The following is a 24139-nucleotide window of genomic DNA, read 5'->3' on the forward strand; positions in this document are numbered from 1 at the left end:
CAGGGATCGGAAAGATAAAGAAGGAGGGGAGGGGAGGAATAGGAATAGAAAAACAACATTGGTGTCACATTTGATATGTCATTAAATATCCAAATTTTCACAGAAATGACTCAATTAAAGAAGACAGGGATCGGGAAGATAAAAAAGGAGCGGGTGGGAATAGGAATAGAAAAACAACATTAGTGTCAATATGATTAGGTAAGCGCAACCAAAAACTATTTTGACAAAAATGTAGGGGTGAGAAAATTCAATTGAAGTGATACCTTATGTATGGAGTTCAATTGTCCAATTCTGGATATGGCAAAAGTTTGCCTGTTGGTAGTTCACCTGAAATCAGGGGTTGACATATTAGTAGATTGGCTGAGGTAAAAAGTCACACTGTGTGTGAAAGGAAAGTAAAATATCATACCTCTGATGCTTCACAATTGCGGCGAAATCTGAGGTAAGAAAGGACATAAAACAAACAGTGTGAATGGATTGATTATGCTTCGGATGGAACACGCTACATGTGCACATGCACATACAGTTATAGAAATAGACAAACTCAAAGAAGAAATTCACATATTTGATGCGCCAAGTGCCACTGTAGACAAGAATTTTAAGACCCTTTATGACATACTACGCAAACACCAGGATGAAATCAAAATGAGGAAATCACGTAAATTCTCGAGAGATGATAGAGACTATCGAGACAACAGAATATATACCTACCAGGCCAAATATGATGAGGTCTCTAGATCACGATCAAGTAGCGCTGCCTCATCTCCAGTAAGTTCTGATGTAGATAGTGACTCAGAGAAACAGATACCAGGTCCATCTAATCAAGAAACTGGAGATCCTTCTATATCACATGATGATCAACAAGATGATTCAGAAGACTAACAATCGAACCAATTAGTACCCCCAGGCCCATCTCCTTTTTTCGAGCAGTTAAGGAGATTAAAAAAGGGCAATTGAATCGCAGCAAAAAAAGTGTGTTTTCAAAGTCCAGTAGCTACAAATATCATAACCCCAGGCACACAACCAGGGGCACAAGGGGCGGCAAGCCCAGGCAGCAGAAACGCACCTCCGTCTCGCAGACTTACCAGAGCAACATATCAGCAACAACTAATGAACCAACAAACAACTAACAAACTTGATCACCTCAGCACTTATTCTCTCTCTTCAGCTGAAACAGCTGTCCTTAACAGGGGCCTTTCATTTGTACCCTCAGCTACCAATAACTATGTGGACATTCAAATTGACCTGTTTAAATTTGTCCGCAAGCTCAAGATTTCTTTTTCCACTCAAGTAAAAATTTCAAATCGCTACCTCAACACCAGCACCCTCCCAAATTTCACTTCAGACACTCCTCAGCACTCATGTACTAATGACTTTGGAAGATACAGATCTCCAATATCAAACATGTATCATGCAAGTGTTGTCAGATTTGGATATTGTACAACAGAATGTTAAAATTAAATAACTTACTAAGAATTCTAAGTTTACGCCCATTTTTCCTAATGATAATATCATTTTTTATTTTTTTAACAGTTTTTATTGAGTTTATTACAACAACCAACACAAACCAAACTTACAGTGCTCATGACAATGTTAATTCACATCTTTTTATCTCGTCCACTGTGCCCTCCCCGTCCCACCCCTCCCCACAAGCCTACTTCCCTTCCTGTTCCGTTTCTTCATCATGTGATAGTGTTTCTACATCGATTACTCCCAGTGAGTCCTAGTCGCCAGCCCCATCATGTATGGGCCCAAATAATTCTGCAATTAGTTGTTTCCAGGCCATAAAGGGTCCCGCTCCTTCCTCCCCCCCAACATTACTCGTCTCTTGCCATACTGCTGTTTCCGCCTCTGTCCATTTTTGCAGATCCTTCCACCATGTTTCTATCCTTGGTCTATGACATGCTTTCCATCCCATTGCAATTTTCCTCTTTGCTAGTACATACACCAGGTCTTTCAGCTTGCTGACATGCTTTAGCTTACGTGGTCTAGGGAACCCTCCCAATAGGCATGCCCATACTGTATCTACCTCAATTTTGATCCCTTTATCCTCCATCCTCTGTGCTACTTCTCCCCAAAAGCGTTCTATTATTGGGCATGACCAAAACATATGTACCTTTCCAGCATTTTCTTCGTTACATTTGGGGCATGATTGTCGCCCTGCATTTTTGAATTTGGCTATCCTTTGCGGCGTCATATACGCCCTATGGGTGATATATAATTGTATCTGTTGTAGTATTGCATTTCTCGACACTTTTTTTGTGATATCCCTGGGCACGCGCCCACACCCCCTCACTCATTGGGGACCCCACTTCTTCCTCCCAGTCTTGTCTAAGTTGCACCACCTCCTTCCCCACTTTGGTCATCATCAGCTCATATATTCTTGATATTACGTGACCCCCCTCTGCTATGTCATATATTGTGTCCATGGCAGCATCCGGTTCTCTCGATAATATTTCTTCTGGCCATGTCTCTCTGATCCGCTGTACCACCCTGTGATATGTAATATACTCTCCCACATGTACCCCCGTTTCTTCCACCAACCCCTCAAAATCCCTTATATTGCCTTCCTGCCATATATCCCTCAAAGTCGCTATCCCCACAATCTCCCAATGCTTCCTAATCATTAATCTGAGTTGGTTTTCTTGCCTCGCCAGAGCTACCAATGGCACCTGCGGGGAACAAGGATAAGGGACATCCACTATCTTACACGCTCTCTGCCATATTTCCTACCCCAGTGCCATCATCCTCGGGCGCCCCTCCATATCCGCTTTAGGACAACCATATCATCTCTTTAAGGAAGAATGGGGCACAATCCTGCTGGAACAACCTGGCTTCTGAGGTCAGCTCTTCAGAGAGCCATTTAGCTACATACTGGAGTTGGCTTGCTATTTAATAAATCTCACAATTTGGTAATTTAATGCCTCCTTTCTCATATGCATTTTGCAACTTCCAAAGGGCCATCCTATTTCTTGTCCCTTGCCAAAGGAATTCCCTGCAAATACTGCTCAACCTAGCAAAGAATTGCTTGGGTATCAAGTATGGGATGTTCCCAAAGTAATGCAACAGTCTCGGTAGGACCACCATCTTAAGCATTGCCCCTCTGCCCATCACCGCCAAAGAAGTTTCACCCAAAATCTGTTAAGAAAGGAAGAAGGCAATGTGCACGGAATCTCACAGTGTACAACTTTGAATCTAAATATGTGCATACAAAACCCAAGACTTGTGTATACTAAAACCCAGGAGAAACGATAATACCTATATATGAAAAGGAATGTGGGGTAAGCACTTAGAACCTCCTTATGACTGAAAGGAAAGTTGGCAAACTCCTTACCCACTATGCTATTACAGATACTGACAGCGCTAAACCCACGTAGAGGGCAAGCAAGGACAGGATCTGTGAGCTGACACTCTGGATGATACAGAATAAGGAACTTAGAAACTGTACTCACGAGGACCGGAAAGACCACTTGAATGTCAGTAAACTCACGAACCCAGTTGATCAAACAGGAACCCTGAAGGCTATAACAGCAATGGGTGGAGGAAACTAAATACATAAGACCCTAGTCAAGGGCCGAGTAGAAATAGTGATATAAAATAGTGAGGAAACAAAAAGGGCATTTACACTGGGACTAGTTACAATAACACCAACACCTAATAATCCATGGGAAATGAATGCAGAAGTGAGATGGAAAACATGGAATGGATCCCAATAGAAAGTAAGGATCAGGAGCAGGGAAATGATATCACAAAAGGAAACCTTGAGGCAGGAAGCTGAATCTATAAAGGGAAAGACTAAAGCATCAGGTTTTTCAGTAGCAAAGGACAGCAACAAAGAAACAGAAAACACAGGCGAATTGGGCAGCATTAAAGGGTAAAGCACAGAGACAGGCTGCCTGCAGACAGAGGAAGACAGAAAGGGAAATCCAGTGAGCAGAAATCAATTAAGCACAAGAATCCGAAATCCAGGGCAGAGGAACAAGAAACAGGAACTGGGCACTAGGCACAAAAGCTAGGAACAAGGAACAGGAACTAGGTACTAGGCACAAAAGCTAGGAACAAGGAACAGGGGACCAGTCACAACAGGAACACAGCAACAATGACCAGCACTGGACTGAAGCAAACTGAGGCTTTTAAAGCTGCTTAACGAGCACACCCCTCAGGCGTGCCGCCTGCTGCACCTGCAGCCACAGGTGTTGCCTATCCTCCACCCAGCCTTGTCCTGCAAGGGAGGAGGTGAAGCAGTGAGCCAGGCATTCTGGGAAGCATAGTCATTTGATTAAAGTAGCAGTAGCATGCTGGCTGCCAAAAACCTGGAATGGATCCGGAAGGGAAGTAATTTGGGAAATAAGGTTTTAGCGCTCCCAATTCATCAGGACACTGTAGCATAAGGTTCGGAGGAAATGTCCAGTAGGGAATAAACCCCAAAACATGCCCCCAAGTGGCGGGAACGGGAGCGAAGGGAGCGAGCCGTGACAAAATCTCATGTTACTTTCTATGTTCCGTACAGCTTTCTCTGTGTTATGTTTGTGCTCTGCTTCCACTGTGTGGTATATATCTATTCCAAGATACCGAAACGTGCTGACCTCCCATGGTATATGGAGAATCGGTAACTGCTCTAACGGGATCCCTCTATAGCGCCCCAATGGGAACACTCAGGACTTTTTGGGGTTCACTGCTATGCCCGAGAGCCCTGCAAATCGGTCCAGCACTTCGAGGACATACTGTAGGTTTTCTTCTGGGTAGCGCAGATACAGCAACATGTCATCAGCATACAGGGAGATTAAATGCTGTTCTCCTCTAATGACAATGCCTATTGTGTCATATTGCTGTCTCAGATATATCGCCAAAGGCTCCAATGCCAGGATATACAACATAGGGGACCATGGGCATCCCTGCCTGGTGCCTCTGCTAAGCTGCCATCTCTCTGATATAACTGTGCCTGTCTTCACGCTGGCCAGCGGTTCGCTATATAGCAATTTAGCCCATCCCAGATACCCAGGCCCTATTCCATAATTTGTCAAGGTAGCAATCAGCCATGGCCATTTGACCGAGTCGAAAGCTTTTATTGCGTCCAACGACACAATTGCCATTTCACTTGTCTCTTCATTCGCATATTCAATGACTCGGTGGAGCCGCCTGAGATTATTGGATATGGTCCTGTTGGGGACATAACCTGTTTGGTCGGGATGTATTAATTTAGTAACGACTCTCTTCATTCTATTAGCCAGGACCGCCGTCAGTATTTTGCTGTCCTGGTTCAACATTGACAAGGGTCTATAGGAATAGGAGCCACACTTGCCTCCAGGCTTATTGGGCTTGGGGAGCGGTATAATTATCGCTTCTCTCAAGGACTCTGGTAGTTTCCCGACTTTGTATGCTTCATTGAGCATGTCCAAGAGTGGTGGGAGTACTTCATTTTTGTACATCTTAGAAAATTCGCTGGGGAGTCTGTCTGTCCCCGGGGTCTTACTGGTGGGTAACTGCCTCACAACCTCTTCCAGTTCCTCTATAGTAATTGGTTCTTCTAACTCGTCTCGTTCTTCAGCACTAATCTGCAGCAATCCTTTATCCTCTAAAACTTCCATTATTTCCTTGTTATCACTTTTCTCCACATCCCCATACAGGGTGTGGTAGTAATTTACAAATTCTTTATTCACTTCCTCCTGAGTGTCTGCTATGCTCCCATTTTCCTTCACTATCGTCCTGATTACTGGTCTGGGAGTCTCACTCTTGTACAACCATGGCAGCACTCTCCCTGGTTCATCTCCCCCCGCATGCTGTCTCTCTATGTACTTTTTATAATTTAGATTGCACAACCTTTCCAAATATCCTGCACATTTCTGCTGCAACCTGAATATTACTTCATTGTCATCGTTGGTGCTACCTCCTCTTTTCAATGCCTCCTCCAGCTCCCTTTCCGCATCTTGCAGGTCCACTACAATCCCTTCTTGTAGCCCTTTGGACTTGGCTATTGCTATCCCCCTCATCACTACCTTAAAGGCCTCCCAGAGAACACCCGCCGATTCCACTCTACATGTATTGGTCTCAAAATAGCATATTATTTCTTCTCTCATGTCCTCCCTGAAAACGTGGTCCTTCAGCGCTTCCGCCCGAATGCGCCACGTCAGTATTTTCGCCCTTGGAGATCGATACTGCCATGTCAGTATCAGCGGCGAGTGGTCTGATAGGACTCTCACCTTATATTCTCTGTGTGCTATTTCGGCCATTAGCTCATGCGTAACAAACAAATAGTCCAATCTAGTGCGCAGATTCTGGGGGGCTGAATAATGCGAGTACTGCCGATCTGGTGGATAGCGTATTCTCCATGCGTCCTCCAGCCCAAATTCTGTTATCAAGGACTGTAGTATCCTGGCTGCTGGGGTCGGTCAATCTATTTTGGAGTCTGATCTGTCTATCTTTGGGTCTATTACGCAATGAAAATTTCCTCCCCAAATCACCCCCTCTCCCAGGCTTGCGCTGAGTTTACTATATAAGGTTCTAAAGTACGCCGCCGTATCCTGATTTGGGGCATAGGTATTTATCACACATATCTCCTTGTTTTCCACCAACCCCTTTAATATTACCATCCTCCGCTATAGAGTGCAGTAGCTGAAACGGCACATGCGGTGCCACCCAGATAAGTACCCCTCTAGCATACGCCGAATATGTCGCCCCCACGACAGTCCCTCCCCACTTTTTCTTGATCACCTCCAACTTTTCTTTTGTCAGGTGAGCCTCCTGCAACAAGGCTATGTCTATTTTCTGCCTGCGCAAATACATCATAACCTTATTTCTCTTTAGATAACTATTGAGCCCTCTCACATTCCAGATGGCTACTTTGAGGTCTCCCATAGCATGTCCGGATCTCCCCCCTCCGTCCCCAGGTGCCCACCAGTTCCATCAGGTAATAGTTTTTCCCTTTGTTTATGTAGGCTTGTTCCCCAATACAAACTTCTGCAAACTACTAACTCTACCCTAATGCCCCACCCTCTCCCGGCCCCCTTCCCTGCCCTCCCCATCACTCTCCCCAACTTTCCCAAAACTTCCCCTCTCACTCCCTCCCTCCCTAGCCCCAACTTCCCCAACTGTTGCCCAGCTCCATCTCTGGATCTCAGGCACCCCCGCATCTAGCCCTTTCTGGCAGTTGCCATACTTGCGGCTCAGCAGGGAAATATCGCCCTAGTGGCGGTCCGCCTAATCTAACTCTAGGGGTTAGACTGTCTCTGTCCCTTTGCACCCACTTCAAAAATCAAGCTCCTCGCACCTTCCACTCTCCTTCTGTCGCTACACATTCTATATTCCAGTCCAACATATTCAAATGTCTCATAATGCAGCAACCCCCCGCCCCAAGTCTTATTCTCAATATGCATGGCTGTCAGAACACTTATCATTACTTCCTGGAACTTGCTCCTCACCCTGCTCCGGACAGCCATGTGCATCTAGCCAAGTCTCTGCATCCTCTGGGGTGTCAAAAAAGTGCTCTTTGTCTTTGTAAAAAATCTTGAGTTTAGCGGGGTACAGCAGCTTATATTTCAATCCGGCCGTGCGCCGTCTCCTCTTAATAGCCACATAGCTGTAGCATTGTCTTTGGACTAGCATGGTGTAATCAGGATATGCAGTGATGGTCGCAGCTGCTCTTTTTATCGTCCCTCCTTTCCTGAAGAACTCCAAGATCTTTTCCCTCTCTCTATAATTCAGGATCTTCGCTATGATTGCTCTCAGAGGGGTTCCAAGTTGCGGTTTTCTCATCAGTGCCCTGTGCGCGCGTTCAACCGCAAATCCTTGGGAGAGCTTGTTTGCACCTATCTCCTGCAGGATCATGTTTTCCACATAGTTTGTGGGGTCTTGGCCCTCTTCCCCTTCTGGCAGGCCAACCACGCGTATATTATTACATCGCTCTTCCTTCCGCCACCTATGCTCGATTCTCCAGGTTGGCTACCTGCTGCTTCAATATGTGGACTGCCTTGGAATTGTCTTTGCTGGTGTTTGTGTTGATTTTCACAGCACTCAACAGGCCACTGCTCCTTTCCGCCAGCGTCCTTACAATTTGCCTTAGTAAGTTGACCTCCACTCCCACTGCATCTATTTTCGTTTCCATTGCAGTCCTTAATTCTGCAATCGTCGTCCCCAACGAGGCTTTCAGTTCCGTTATGGCTGCCAGTATCGTGTGATTGTCGCTCGGCATCGCTGCTCCAGTGTATGCAATAGTGACACTTTGCCCTGGGGCGTTGGGTGACTGCTGTGATTTAGCGAAAATATCCATTGTGGGCTGTTTGTATTTAGCCTTCCCCCCTCTCGTCGACATTTCTGTTCACTTCTTTACTTCAAGTCTGGCGCACAGGCTGCTTTCCAATCTGCATTCCCCACTGTTTCCCACCTGTCTTCAGGTCTTACACGGTGTGTCCCCCCTTTCTGTAATCCCATGAACGGCCCAAGGTCCCAGTGTTTTCACCACCAGCTTGCGGATCACTTCCCAGCTCTTGTCGCTGCAATGTTTCCTGGTGCGGGCAACCCCGCCTCCTGCCACAGTGGTTGGGTCAATCTGCAGTGGATCAATTTAAGAACGTTCACATCTGTGCTTCACTTTCTGGCACACTGGCGTTCATGTGTTGTGGCTTGTAGGAGTGCCCAAACACTGCCTCAGCCAACCCACAGTCCCGTGTCCACACCACTTGAGCAATGCGCCTTCACTATGGCACGGTCACCAACTCATTCTAGTATATTCGTACCTCAGGCATGTTACCCAGCTGTCCCGCTTGTAGTAAGTCTGCTTCTTCTTTGCTAGGTGACTATGCAGCTCGCTTCTGTTTTACCTCTGGGCCCCTGGTGCATGTGTCCAGGGGGGCTCCGGAATGCATGTCTTAGTTCAAACCCTTGCTTGTGCCAGGAGTGGGCCTGCTGACATCCGCGGGGTGCTCCCTCTTAATCACCTTATTCCAGGCGCTCCAGCGCTTCTCGCACGTGTGTTCACACTGAATGTTCATCCGCAGCAAGTATTATGAGCACTGTGGAGGGGGTTCAGGCCATGCAGGGCCAGTCAATCCTACGTACCCTTCTGTGTAAGCCGGATTTTCCATCGCAGTGACCAGCCCCTGTCACGCTCCGGTGTTTCTGCCCTGGTTCGGCCGATCCTCCACTCGTCCGCCCCTCCCCCACCGCACTCTTGTGATCTGCCGTGCTGTATTATTTCTTCATTACGGCATATCTGTATCCTTGTCAGCTGCCTTAATCAGCTGTCCGGGCGCTCAAATTTAGTATGGGAGTGAGCCGCTGACCCCAAATCACCATGCGCGCTTACGCTTGTTGTGAGGTTGAGTCTACTGGCACCCGCGAGACTCTCCTCTTTATTCCGGCTGTCCGGGCACGCACCCGCTAGGTCCTCCTCTTCTTCCCCGGCAGTCCGGGCGCTCCTGCACCTCGTCTCCTAGTGTATGCGCTGGCCGTTTGTCACCTCATTGCCTGCATCTCTCCAATTGTTGCGATGCAGGCTCTTGAAGTTTCTTTTGTTCATACTCCGCCGCCATTTTGCCATTAGCCTGTCCTTCCCCGGCAGAAGTTACTATGTTGCATAACTTCATTTTCTGACCTCCGCTCTTCATGCAAGGCGATGCATTCAGCTCCGCTCCCTTTCCCATTGATCCTTGTTCACTTTTTTTCCAAAATCGCTGGCTTGAGTGCGTGCAAATTCACGGATCAATTGTCGGATCCGGGAGCTCCAAAGAAGAACAGCCTATTCCATGGCTGCCAAGCCAGGCCCCCAATGATAATATCATTGACACTTTTCACCAGGCAGTGATTAAGGATGTACATAAATTAGCTGACAATCGGCACAGCAGTTCACTTCAATTTACTCACAACATGTGCAAATCAGAATTCCAGGCTCTGCAACAACTGGCCACCAATCCTGCCCTAATTATTAAAGAGGCAGATAAGGGCGGCAATGTTGTCCCTGATGGATAGACCACACTACATCACTATGAGTATGAGACACCTCAATACAGGAAACTGCTATCTAGCACTTAAAAATAACCCATTGCATCAAATTCAAACTTTGGCTAATCAATTGATACTAAAATGGCACAAACAAGGTTTACTCACGGATGTAGAAAGACACTTTCTCATGGTTGATGGTCCCATTATGCCTACGGCATATTTCTTACCTAAAATTCACAAGGGTGTTGAAGATATCCCGGAAGGGAGACCTATTGTAAGTGGAGGAAGCAGCGTCCTTGAACCAATTTCAATTTATATTAATGAGTGTCTATTACCAGTTGTACTTTTGACCCCAACATTTATCAGCGATACAATGCATGTATTATAAATATTAGACAAACTGGATTTTCAGGATAATTGTTGGTTAGTGACTCTTGATGTGAAAGCATTGTACACCTCAATTGATCATTTGAAAGCTATTGAATGTGTCAACTTTTTATTTTGTTTATTTTGAACATGTTGAAATGTTGAAGGAACTTCTATTTACTTTACAAAATAATGTATTTTTATGTAATAATGTTTACTTTAAACAACTGATTGGCATTGCGATGGGAGCTAGTTTTGCCCCGGCACTCGCGAATGCCTTCATGCACCATTTCGAGCAAACATATGTCTTCACCAATCTTGATTTCCAACCATATATACACCTGTGGAAACGATATATTGATGATGTCATTTTGATTTGGACAGGTTCAGAAGATTTACTTCACCAATTTGTATTTTTCCTCAATAGCAATGATTGGGGGATCCAATTTACCTCTATGTGTAGCCAAACCAAGATAGATTTCCTTGACCTCATCAGCCAACTTACTGAAAACGGTTTGTCAAGCAAAACATTCCGCAAAAGCACTTCTGTCAATGCAACTTTACATGTCCAAAGTTGCCACAAAAAACATGTAATTGATAACATCCCAAAAGGAGAATTTATTTGTGCCAGAAGAAATTGCTCAGAAATGCAAGATTTTGTTTTGGAAAGTGACGTGATTAAATCTCGATTCATATCAAGAGGGTATGAAACCACTCGCCTTGATAAAACCGCAGAAGAAGTGCGTCAGTTGAAGAGAGCTAAATTGCTAGTGCCAAAATCACGCACCATGACACCAGCCTCTCAGAAAATTAGGCTGATCACTAGATTTAATTCAGATAGCTATAAAGTACACAATATAGTGAGAAGACGTTGGCACTTGCTCCATTTAGATTCAGATATTTCAAATTGGCTTGATCCTAAACCTATTATTACATATAGCAAAGGCAAGACACTGAAAAACAAATTCATGAGCACCCCTAGCCATACAACCACATGGCTTCATTCCGCCCAAACAAAACGATTTCACAAATGTGGATGTTGTACTATGTGCAAATACGCAATTGAAATTTCAATGGCTCCCTTTGGACCTCAGGGTGAGCATCATGTCGAATCCTTTATTAACTGCGATATTGGTGGTATATTGTATTATTTGTACCTGTGGGCTGAAATATATCGGCAGTACCATCAGACCATTAAAAATTCGGATCAGAGAACACATGTCGACTATTGGTAGCCAGGAAGCTAAATATCCATTAGCCAGTCACTGGCAAGCACAACATCAACATCAACTTGACTGCAAGGATTTTATTCAATTTGTAGGCCTGGCCAAAGTCTCATTGCCGCAAAGAGGTAGCAATCTGACACAAAAGCTTTGTCAACTGGAGGCCAGACTCATTTGTAAATATCGGACCATGTACAATGGCCTTAATTCAGACCATGAATTTGCAGTATTCCTGTAATTTGATATAATCTAGGATCTAATTGAAATTTATGGTTCTCTTGCGAATGACTAGCCAATGTAACCTCACTATATGGTCCAACAATATTGAATGTATCATTCTTCATTATACTTTTGCAATTGCATATTTATATGTAATTGGGCAGCGCGACCATTTGGCCACTTTTTGCCAAGTATATGTGGGCTAATATATAAGTTTCCAAATAAATCCCCGGGTGACCAAGCAAACCATTTCTACCCACTTGCCTCTATCATTTTTATGCCACTACACGTTCAAGTGACACTCATATGCGTCTCAAATTGTAGATTAGTGAATTGTTCCTCAATTTGTTATTATTTTACTTATATTGACAATGATCCATAGGTCTCAAAGTGACGCCTTTACGCTTATTCATTTGCGAACAAATCATCTTTTTCTAATGGTTGAAACCGTCAAGCAAAGTATGTATCAAATTATTTATTCCTCATATATAATCACCACTTAATTTAAATCTATGGCTTCGTATGTGGTTGGTGCAAGTTTATCCGCGCCGATTCGGCAGGGTAACTATCTGCTCTTCAATAACTAAGTGAGAGTTACCTCACCCAAGATGGCGGCCCTCTATGGCCCACTAATTGCTCTGGACCCAACCAGGTCTAGCGGCGGTATCACCCGGAGGATCTGTATTTTAATGTCTCCTCCGGCTTGCGCTTCTTCGCGCTCAGGTTTATTTTGTTGCTACTTCTCCTCATATCAGGTAAGACCCTATTCTACGGCCCCTGGTCTCCTATTGTAATTTCTATGCTAGCCAACATTCGGCGGCGCTCGCACGCTCGAACCTCACGCTACGTTTATAACATAAACACTTACACATGCACTCCAAGCGCCTCCTGGACACTCATAACTATATAATGGTTTGTCCCATTACCTCTCATAATTAATTAAAAATGGTTGCTAAATCAACAGCCTTTTATTACAACTAATTTCCAACATCCGAGGCATAATCAATCCATTCACACTGTTTGTTTTATGTCCTTTCTTACCTCAGATTTCACCGCAATTGCGAAGCATCAGAGGTATGATATTTTACTTTCCTTTCACACACACTGTGACTTTTTACCTCAGCCAATCTACTAATATGTCAACCCCTGATTTCAGGTGAACTACCAACAGGCAAACTTTTGCCATATCCAGAATTGGACAATTGAACTCCATACATAAGGTATCACTTCAATTGAATTTTCTCACCCCTACATTTTTGTCAAAAATAGTTTTTGGTTGCGCTTGCCTAATCATATTGACACTAATGTTGTTTTTCTATTCCTATTCCCACCCACTCCTTTTTTATCTTCCCGATCCCTGTCTTCTTTAATTGAGTCGTTTCTGTGAAAATTTGGATATTTAATGACATATCAAATGTGACACCAATGTTGTTTTTCTATTCCTATTCCTCCCCTCCCCTCCTTCTTTATCTTTCCGATCCCTGTCTTCTTTAATTGTGTCGTTTCTGTGACAATTTGGATACTTAATGACATATCAAATGTGGCATTTATTTCTCACTGACCTTACTTACCTTTTCTTGGCGAACTGCCCGTTGTGTGACCCAACATGTTGCCTTGATTGATACATATGTCAATTCATTTTGGTTGATTTGTAATTTAATGTGTGGAAATACTGCACATATGGAACTTTGGTGTGAAACATCAGCCTCAGATGAAGAGCTAGAAAAGCTTGAAACACGTGTCAGGCTGTTTTACCATTCAAAATAAACAGCAGACTGGAATTTATTTTTCGCCTAATTGGCGCAGTATGACTGGGACCTTTTGTGTTAATTGTTATTGTACAGTGGTAGTATATTGGCAGTATACTCACACCTCTCAGACACCCACAGCCTTTGTGCCATTCTAACTACTATGTACAAGCGCTGAGGATAATATTGACTTACCCTGCCAATTGTTGTTCTTGAGATTTTACTGTAGTTAATGGCTTTAAGGTCAAATATCATATTGTTTTCAAAAATGTTCAAGGCTAGGTTATTTATATGGGGATCGAAGGTGCTCTTCAGTCTTATTACAAGGTAATCAAATGTTACGGAAGGTTCCTCACATGGGGGCTGGAAGTCAAAAAATACATTAGGCCTCATCTTTCGGAAGAGACTAAACAGATGTGTCCTTTCTTCAAAGAAAGTAGAACCCTGTGTTGGTGTGAAAGAGAGTCCTAAGTTCAATACATCCATCTCGTTTTTAGAAAGATTTTAATTAGAAATGTTGATAACTAGCTGTTCACTTGTCTGTTCTGTGACTTTAATTTTCTTAGTTCCTCATCTGGTTTTCCCCTTTCTAAAAAAAGAGGTTGATGCCAATGCAGCAGATATTTGGTAAATAGTGATTTGTGTCCCTGGGGGCGTAGGTCTAGTTCTGAGAATCCTATTATGACAATTGACCCCAACCTGAATTCACCCCATTGCACAACTGGATCTTTTTCTATTTTAGACGAAGTAGGCTTCTAGTTTTATCTAAACCTTTCCTCAAAACATCTGACTTTCTATGCCAATTTGTTACTTACCTCCTGACTATCTGGAAATAACCATTATGTCCTCTGACAGAGCCTTAAACTGCACAAGGTTAACTGGCCAAAGATAACTTAATATTAAGGATAGACCGCACATCCGTTTCACCCCATCATAATTGATGGCCCACAGCCCCGGTAATGCACGGAAGGGTCACCAATGACCCAAAATGGTGGCTGTATTCTTTTTTTTAGCCATTTCTTGTGTGCTTGTCCTTTCTTGGCCCTTTTGCCATCCTGGGTGGGGGAGTGTTGTTATGTTAGTTAGTCTTGTTCTGTATCGCTCGCCAGGAATGCACGCTGATGGAATGTTGGTGTATGTTTGATAGACAGCTCAGGCGAATGTTGAGTGAGTGTTGTGTGTGAGTGTTCCATGAGTGTCAGTTGGGGACCTGAGCTGGAAGTGAGAGGATTTCCGGTGGGTCTATCGTGATCTGACTCCTAGATGTCCCTTATATGTCGACTACAGTATATCTACTTGTCCCTGCACTTTTTAACTTGTTGCATTTATTGCACCTCTCACCTTCCTCCCCCTCTGCACTTCCCTTCCTCACCCTCTACCCCTTTTTTCATGTTCGGCACTTGCACGTTCCAAATCAACTCATGACCATGTCAGAGCGTTGTTTGTTTTCCTCTCTATTACCCCCTTCCTGCACTTCCGTTCCTGCCCTTGCTCTCATGCTATAGCACTTGCATGTTCCGAAAGTTTCAAGACCTTTTAAGAAGGTTTTTGTTTTTACCCTCTTCCTCCTCCCTATTCCGCACCCTTGTCTTGATGCGCCTTGAAACACAATTTTTGCTGTATAGTACGGATTACAAATAAGCAATAAATAAAATAAAAAATACCATTGTATCAACTATACCAACGGGCCGTGGTGCATATTTATTTCCTCTACTTTATTCCAATTAAGGCATCACCAGAATTAGATGAGTTATACAGTAAGTTTCTCTGCGCAATGCGTTTTACCGCGATGCCCAATATTGACAAATGATGTCATCACTTGATGGTGTCACGCGGCTCACACTTTATACGGTGGTCATTTTGGAACACCGGCCCTGCTTCGCGAGAAGCTGGCATTTCAGTCTAAGGTAAGAACTGGGAGCCTTGGCTACTGTTTATGATGACATCAGTAGAACCCTTATGGTCCCACATTCTATAAGGTCCAATCACCAACCAGGTTTTTATTTATAGATATATATATATATATATATACATATATATATATATATATACACTTGCAAAAAATGTTGTTAAAGGGACGTCATGGTTACGTTGCACTAGCAAAAACCTATGAAATTCAATGGAAAAACGTTCTTACAGGGTCGTTATGGTTACAGGTCAAACCGAAACACACCACAAATTCGCCAGTTATGGTAAGCTAAGCAACCATAACTCGTGCCAGCACTGTGCTCTGCTAAGACTAACACCCATGACATCAAAGATGATATCACAAATGTCATGGATGACATCACTGATGACATCACATGTCTAGTAACTTTTCATTAAAAGCCTGCCCAAGGGATTCTCAATGTAATGGTCGCAGAAAACTATCAACAGCCATTCAGAGAATTATCATAAGATAGATAATTCATTGCACAATCCATTGCTATAAACACCATTGCAGTACAGAGTTCATTCCAGTGTACGGGGCCACTCATGCAGAAACGTACGCATTGTCTGCAGCATGCACCATAGAGGATCAATATTGATATTTTTGTCACGTTGGATATTAAAATGCAGAATACGTTTGTGTCACAGTTTTGCGTACTGTGAAACATGTAATAAGTAGCTAATAGCGCCTCACTTACAACATATTTCTACTACTACACACAAAACACAAAGAGACCACAACACACACGAATACGCCCATATACAGGGAAGATACAGTAGGCAACAAAGCAGGAATAGTACTAGAAAGTGTTCTTAACCTAACTTGTTATCTTTATGCACACAAATTAATGCTCTATCACATGCTGTCACTGAACCCTTACAACATTAGTGTAAGAACATATGACAAGGGTAAGGTCTGCAAACATAGTACCTTTTCAATGTTTACTTATTGACTCTCTGTGAAGAAAACCACCTGCCCTACATATGTCAGTGAACAAATAAAGAGGGAGCCAGACATGTGACATCATCAGTGATGTCATCAATGACATTTGTGATGTCATCTTTGATGTCATGGGTGTTAGTCTTACCGTGCTGCTGCGAGTTATGGTAGCTTACCATAACTGGCGAATTTGTGGGGTGTTTCGGTTTGACATGTAACCATACCGTCCCTGTAAGAACGTTTTTCCATTGAATTTCAAAGGTTTTTACTAGTGCAACTTAACCATAACGTCCCTTTAACAATGTTTTTTGTTAGTGAATTTCATAGGTTTTTATTAGGGCACTGTAAACATAACGTTGCTTTAGCATAGTGTATTTAGAAATGATGCTATGTTTGTAGTACCGCACCTTCACCATAACGTCCCTTTAGCAATATTTTTTGTGGCTGATTATGATATAAAGCTCCTTTCAGAGTGTCACAATGTAAGTGGCAAAGAAGGGAGGCAGTGCGACGCGCATCGTATACCCTCCACACAATTGTGTGCTAAATTGAAGGAACTGTGGTACAGTAGAAAACACTGCAGTGAAACATGTAGAAATGGGTGACTGTTGAAAGAGATGGTTGCGCGTGTTGCAGTGCGTTTTCAAGAGCGCACGTGTGCAAAAGCAAGCACAAACATTATTCCTATACTTCCAAAAAGGGCAGCAAGCCAATGTGTGTAGAGCGTGCAGAATTCGGAAATGCAGTAATATCAACAGGAACGCTATTTGTGGGGAAAAATGTTTGTGCTGTGAAACGATAGATTCTGTTACTCACCAAACGGTGAACACCCGAAACTAACGACCACAACAGGGTTGTTTGGGAGTTTGATTGTAGAGTTTGGTTTGGAGCCTCCTACCCAACCCTCCTCTCTGTGAGGGAAAAAGGATATTTTCAATGATGTGGTCCTCTACTGAATAAACAGTAAAAAAGGACCCGATCACTTAAAAGAGCGGGAACCAGCTGCAAAGAAAGAAAAGATCATAAACAACAAATGACAGGTAAGCATATATTACCCAATGGTTCTCCGTGATATACCTGATATGTCCTCCCAAAGGCTGGCTACAGGGAACCCAGAGACGGCCTTCCTGCCTAAAATACAAAGCAGTGCTATAAAGTACGACCGGGAAACTCAGGGTGTGTAATAGAAAATTAAGTTGTGTCTTACCACTAGAGATACTGGATTCTCTTCAAGGGCAGCAACGACAGGTGTAAAATAATAAAGAGGAAGATTAGTAGGGGTACAAGTCCCGGGCGGCATGAGGAGCACTCTAGTTACGGGTTAGTGGAGCAATCAGCGCAGCGTCCTTTATGCACAGCAGAAAATGGAAGGAGTTCCAGTACACGTTGGTAAGGTATGGTATTAGGCAGTAATGGAAGGTCCCAGTAGCAGGTTGTTGTAGAGAAAGATAGGCTGTAGACACCCCAATTGGGAGAAAAGGAAATAACTCACCAGCCACGTAGTTTGCACAGACAACGTGCTGTTGAAGAGAATGATTCTGCAGGCGTTGTCAATTAGATGGAAATCCAATGGTCCTGACAGTGGATGCGTGCGCGAGTGGCACAGGAGAGGAGGGTAAGCAACCAAAGTGAAAGGTAGTCTTCGGAATTCAGGTGAGCGGTGTCTGTATCAGAGACACAAGAGCAACGTCGTCCAAATGGAGATTTCCTGGTACACGGCATGGCAGTGTCGGAAGTGGAGACAGAAAGCAGGGCAGTCCAGATTAGACAAGCAAAGTTCCTGGTACAGGGGCGGGTGGCGTCGGCAGCAGAGACAAACAGCAGGACAATCCAGATTAGATAAGCAAAGTTCCTTGTACACGGGCGGGCGGGATGTTTGTTGTGACAATAAACAGAGCAATCCGTGTGAAAAAGCCAGGGTCCTGATACACGGGTAAACGAAGGTTGACACAGCCAGCTGCAGGGTAGAACCTCTGTGTGGAGATGGAATCCAAACAGCAAGAGGACAACGAAGACAAAGCTCAGACGGTCAGCCACTTCAAACAGAAGCAGCGAGGCACTATTCAGAGCTGCTTATGAAGGTGGAAGCAACCAAGAGGAATGTCCAATTAGGACGCAATAGTTACCTCATAAGCAACCAAGCAGCATGGGAGTTGTAGTCCCTTTATGACACACGCTGCTTTGATGATTTCCCCTGCAGTTTCCATCGGGCAAAAAACAGCGCAACGAAACGTCTGACTTGTCGCACCTGAAACAGAAATGCAGACCCGCCTGAAAAAACAAAGAAACTCAGCCTCCCTGAAGATTGATGAAGTCATGAAAACGTGCGTTAGGAGGAGAAGCTAAAGACTGGTAACTGAGCGCCTGCCTTCACACCTTTAAACATTGTTCCAGGAGTCCCGGGCTCACAAGGCAGCAGGGCTATCATGCCTTCCATTGGAGAGCCACAACCATGGCTTTCCCCTTCCCCCCATCAAGGGGTAGATTTGTGCTTGGAGGGAGTTGTTTCCAGTCACCTGCCAGCAAAATCAAGTGCGAAAAATACAAGTACCAAAATCCTCAGAGCTAATTAACTTGTCACACCTGAAACAGAAATGCAGACCCGCCTGAAAAAACAAAGAAACTCAGCCTCCCTGAAGATTGATGAAGTCATGAAAACGTGCGTTACGAGGAGAAGCTAAAGACTGGTAACTGAGCGCCTGCCTTCACACCTTTAAACATTGTTCCAGGAGCCCCGGGCTCATAAGGCAGCAGCAGCAGGTCCATCATGCCTTACATTGGAGAGCCACAACCATGGCTTTCCTCCTCCCCCCATCAAGGGGTAGATTTGTGCTTGGAGGGAGTTGTTTACAGTCACCTGCCAGCAAAATCAAGTGCAAAAAATACAAGTACCAGAATCCTGAGAGATAATTAACTTGTTACACCTGAAACAGAAATGTAGACCCGCCTGAAAAAACAAAGAAACTCGGCCTCCCGGTAGATTGATGAAGTCATGAAAGCGTGCGTTAGCAGGAGAAGCTAAAGACTGGTAACTGAGTGCCTGCCTTCACATCTTTAAACATTATTCCAGGAGTCCCGGGCTCACAAGGCAGCAGCAGCAGGGCCATCATGCCTTACATTGGAGAGCCACAACCATGGCTTTCCCCCTCCCCCCATCAAGGGGTAGATTTATGCTTGGAGGGAGTTGTTTCCAGTCACCTGCCAGCAAAATCAAGTGCAAAAAATACAAGTACCAGAATCCTCAGAGCTAATTAACTTGTCACACCTGAAACAGAAATGCAGACCCGCCTGAAAAAACAAAGAAACTCAGCCTCCCTGAAGATTGATGAAGTCATGAAAACGTGTGTTAGGAGGAGAAGCTAAAGCCTGGTAACTGAGCGCCTGCCTTCACACCTTTAAACATTGTTCCAGGAGTCCCGGACTCACAAGGCAGCAGCGGCAGGGCCTCATGCCTTACATTGGAGAGCCACAACCATGGCTTTCCCCCTCTCCCGATCAAGGGGTAGATTTGTGCTTGGAGGGAGTTGTTTCCAGTCACCTGCCAGCAAAATCAAGTGTGAAAAATACAAGTACCAGAATCCTGAGAGCTAATTAACTTGACACACCTGAAACAGAAATGCAGACCCGCCTGAAAAAACAAAGAAACTCAGCCTCCCTGAAGATTAATGAAGTCAGGAAAACGTGCGTTAGGAGGAGAAGCTAAAGACTGGTAACTTTGCGCCTGCCTTCACACCTTTAAACATTGTTCCAGGAGTCCCGGGCTCACAAGGCAGCAGGGCCATCATGCCTTACATTGGAGAGTCACAACCATGGCTTTCCCCCTCCCCCCATCAAGGGGTAGATTTATGCTTGGAGGGAGTTGTTTCCAGTCACCTGCCAGCAAAATCAAGTGCGAAAAATACAAGTACCAGAATCCTCAGAACTAATTAACTTGTCACACCTGAAACAGAAATGCAGACCCGCCTGAAAAAACAAAGAAACTCAGCCTCCCTGAAGATTGATGAAGTCATGAAAACGTGCATTAGGAAGAGAAGCTAAAGACTGGTAACTGAACGCCTGCCTTTACACCTTTAAACATTGTTCCAGGAGTCCCGGGCTCACAAGGCAGCAGCAGCAGGGCCATCATGCCTTACATTAGATTTGTTCTTGGAGCTAAAGACTGGTAACTGATCGCCTGCCTTCACACCTTTAAACAATGAAATGTCTGACACCACAATGAAGGGTGATGACTCTGCGCCTTGCTCCAGGTTTTTTCTGGGTCCGCACGTTGCGTGGCACAGTGGAACCCTACAAGCGGTTGCGCGCACCACGAAGTGTAACAGATTCCCATTTGTACAGTACGGCAATGACACAAGTTGTACAAAGACACAAATACACTTCTTTACAATGCACCGCACTTTCTTCATTTCCGGACCAAATTCAAAATAACACGCCTACATGGTTGTCTGCATAATGGGATACATAATTATGCAGGAGATCGGAAACAGAAGCATTACCTGGCCTACTGCCTCCCTCAGCACAACCGGCACTGGAAATTGTGTTATATGGTGTGCATTTGTCCCTCCACAATCAACAACAATTATATCGTTGTGATTGAGCATCACCAAAGTCTCACACAGACAACCAAAAGCAATCACTTCATTGTAGGTGCTCCATACACGTACAAACCCACATGACACACTCCACACATAACTCCCACGGACTCTGTTTTCCATTCACTGTCAAGTAATGTATGTGCAATTCACCCACAAAGCATATGCTGTGGCTCATACAACATAATAAACTCACCCTCTGCATTTAGGTCGACAAATATACCGTATAGCACAGTCTGTGTGTGCACTCCACACCCAGAAAGCTTATTACGCAATCCTGTGTCCTCCACAGTCCCAAATATAAGGTGGCCATGTGCAAAAGGGGCGTGTGTTACACGTACAACCCTGCAACTGTTGCGATGTCCGCAGACTTTTCCAGGTGTGCGTGCGCGGGAGTAGGGGAATAAATGTCAACCAGAGTTGGGGATGTCCTATGTAGTGGTGGCTCTTAAGCAGTTTTATTTTTATTTTTTAAAACAGCTTCCACAGTAACAACTCTTTTTTTGGGCTTTTATAATGGTTTTTATTTGTTACACTGCGCCTCACATTCTTACAATAGCGTCTTCAGTGCAGCCTGTAGATTGGAAAACCAAATGTCATTGCCACTGGGCAACAATGAAATGCCATTTCCATTGAGAAGGGGCACATATCGATAACCAATGATATAATTCTCACAGGAGTACATCCCAGCAGCACGCAAAAAGTTACACATGCTTCTGTTGATAAGAGGCCTTCCCACCTCTGGCTGCCAACAACATTCATTGGAATAGTTATATTCTAGACTTGGTGGTATACATGAGAAAACCACCTTCACAGTGGCAAAAATGCGCTGCACTTCTTTCATCATCTTTATGAGTTGACGGTACACACTTGCACAAGCTATGGAACCCAAAAACAATGCTCAATAGTGCACTACCACAACGTGTACAGTACCTAAAGTGGCCACTTGTTGACATTCTGCAAGCAAATGGTCGAAAGTACGGACAGCGACACCGCACCACAAAGCCTCCACTTGGTCCAAATTCAAATTGCCATTAAGGCCTCTTTCCATGGCATACTGGAGCAGATCTAGCACAAAGCGATCACCCACTATAAAAACGGTGCGTCTCGCCATCTCTGCCAGCCTCACTCCACAGAGTAATGAACCAAAATATGGCTGCCCTTTCCTGTGACGCACACACTAACCACCTGATTGGACAATTGCAACCATCGCATTTCCACTGGCCAGCATGTTCAAAAGCGCAGAATGTAGCATGTGCACCTCGCAAAGTATCGTGAGGGCCGCGCCCCAGTAAATCATGAACGGTCCTTCTTCCCTTTATACAATCCTCTTCCCACCACGCCCTTATTAAGTACTCACACACGCATCCACCAATGCACTCCAAGATTTCAGCATTTTACAATGTCAGTTCTCCACAAGACTTCATATGTACCGTTACAAAATCAGCCTGCATGTGTGATGTTATTGGAAAACACATCCAGTGGAAAGTTTAGTGAAACATTGCAGGAGTTATACATGCACATTCATCGACATAAGCACCCATCACCACAAAAGAAAGGTATGAAAAGAATGTTGGCAGTATGTTCACAACTCTGTTATAAGTGCATCTGCGCACGATATCTGCCTCAAAGCGTCCATTACGCGTTTAAAAAGCATACTGATGTTTCTCCCATCTCCTACCATGAAGTGGCCATTGGTTGGTATGTGCTTGCAATGTTTTCATTTACCCATTGCATACAATATATATTAGCGAAACAGGAACTCTGTACTTCCCTTCCAACAATGCTATGAAAACTGTTCCCCACTAACCCACCTACTACATAACTAAAAAGAAGGCACTAAAGCCACCACTGAATGTATCTTAACAACCTACAGTCACTTTCCAAAAAGGTCAGTCTGTGCACGGCAGTGGTGCTTTGTACGCTGCACTGTTGCCACAGGCTCTTTTTAAATATGCTAGCTTCGACTCTGTGCCCTTAGTAACTCATCCATAAGAGCAGTGCGCAAATTGTCCCTGGCCTGAATGGCAGGGATCGTATCTCTGCTGGACTAAAATGTCTACAATAGCTCCCAGTGGCTGCAAACAATAAAATAAAAGCCCTGTGCATTATGCAGAAGGCCTTCTGGTCCCTGGGACCGCAATACCTTGCACTCTCACTTCCTAAATATCTGCTTGCTCCAGCTCTTCCCTCATCCGCCTCCTACTCCCTCAGGGTCAGTTGCTTCTACACATAACCAGATGGTGGTAGATGTGTTTCTTCTGCTGCGGCCTCCCTGTGGAACACGCTCTCTTCTCCCTGGACCTTGAGGAGAAGCATTGTAGTGTCTGAAAGCACCTGAAAACCTTTCCATGTGCTCCTTTTTTTTCCCCCCTCTCCCCGGCTCACTTCCTGGCTAAAAAGTATTGTGCACTGGTTTCCTACCGACCCTATAATCTGTGCCCCCGGCCACCTACTCCCTACAGTTCCACCCCTGCACTAGCTTTCTGCCAACCCCTGCCCTTGGGGACTGTTTTCTATAACCCTAACAGTCCAGCCACCACTTGATGTCTACACTTATCCTTGCACTTGCAAGCACCGGCCGTAGTTGCATTTATTAAATTTGTATTGTTCCCATGTACTGCACTTTGCCCTCCCCCTTCCCATTCACTTGCGCACTCTCAATGTCAGTTGGCCTAGAGGAATCAATGTCTCTGTCTGGTCTCTGTTCCGCCTCCCTTTCGTCAGCGCGCCTTCACACACTTACATGTAGGCGTGATACAAATGGCACAAAATACCATAGCACATCATATCATATGATGCACACACTGCATTCATAACAACATGATGCCCGCCACATACCTTAGTAACCAAGCATATTTAAGGTGCACTTCTACCATATCCTCTTCCATACCAGAGGGTATGGTTGAAGTGCAGCTTGTATGGGTTGTTTACTACAATCAAAATTAATGGGATCACAATATGGTCTTCCCACTGTAATGCATGTACTACAAATGTCAGAAAAGTGATCCCACAAAAGCAGCATGGAATGCATATTAGCAACGTTAAGCAAGTGCGTGCAGTGCATGCATACAAACAGGATGCATGCCCCTTACCTTCCACACTTTCACCATAGCCTCCTACATTTATCTGTACAAACAGACCTTATGTCACACTGTTTGTGTACGCACCAAAACCAGCAACCTC

At 44.4% G+C, this 24139-nt stretch overlaps 1 long non-coding RNA gene across 1 annotated transcript in view; it reads right to left on the minus strand.

The window, feature by feature from the left end:
* Positions 1-261: 261 nt before the first annotated feature.
* The window catches only part of LOC138503317 (uncharacterized), a 124982-nt gene continuing 101104 nt past the window's right edge, over positions 262-24139 (minus strand). The window contains exons 2-3 of the long non-coding RNA XR_011279614.1: positions 410-437; positions 262-327 (exon numbers count right to left, since the gene is read on the minus strand). This is a non-coding gene — a long non-coding RNA (uncharacterized lncRNA). The remainder of the gene's footprint in view (positions 328-409; positions 438-24139) is intronic.

This window comes from Ambystoma mexicanum, chromosome 11 (assembly GCF_040938575.1).
Source record: "Ambystoma mexicanum isolate Mex_15411 chromosome 11, UKY_AmexF1_1, whole genome shotgun sequence".
In the NCBI taxonomy this organism is placed as follows: Eukaryota; Metazoa; Chordata; class Amphibia; order Caudata; family Ambystomatidae; genus Ambystoma; species Ambystoma mexicanum.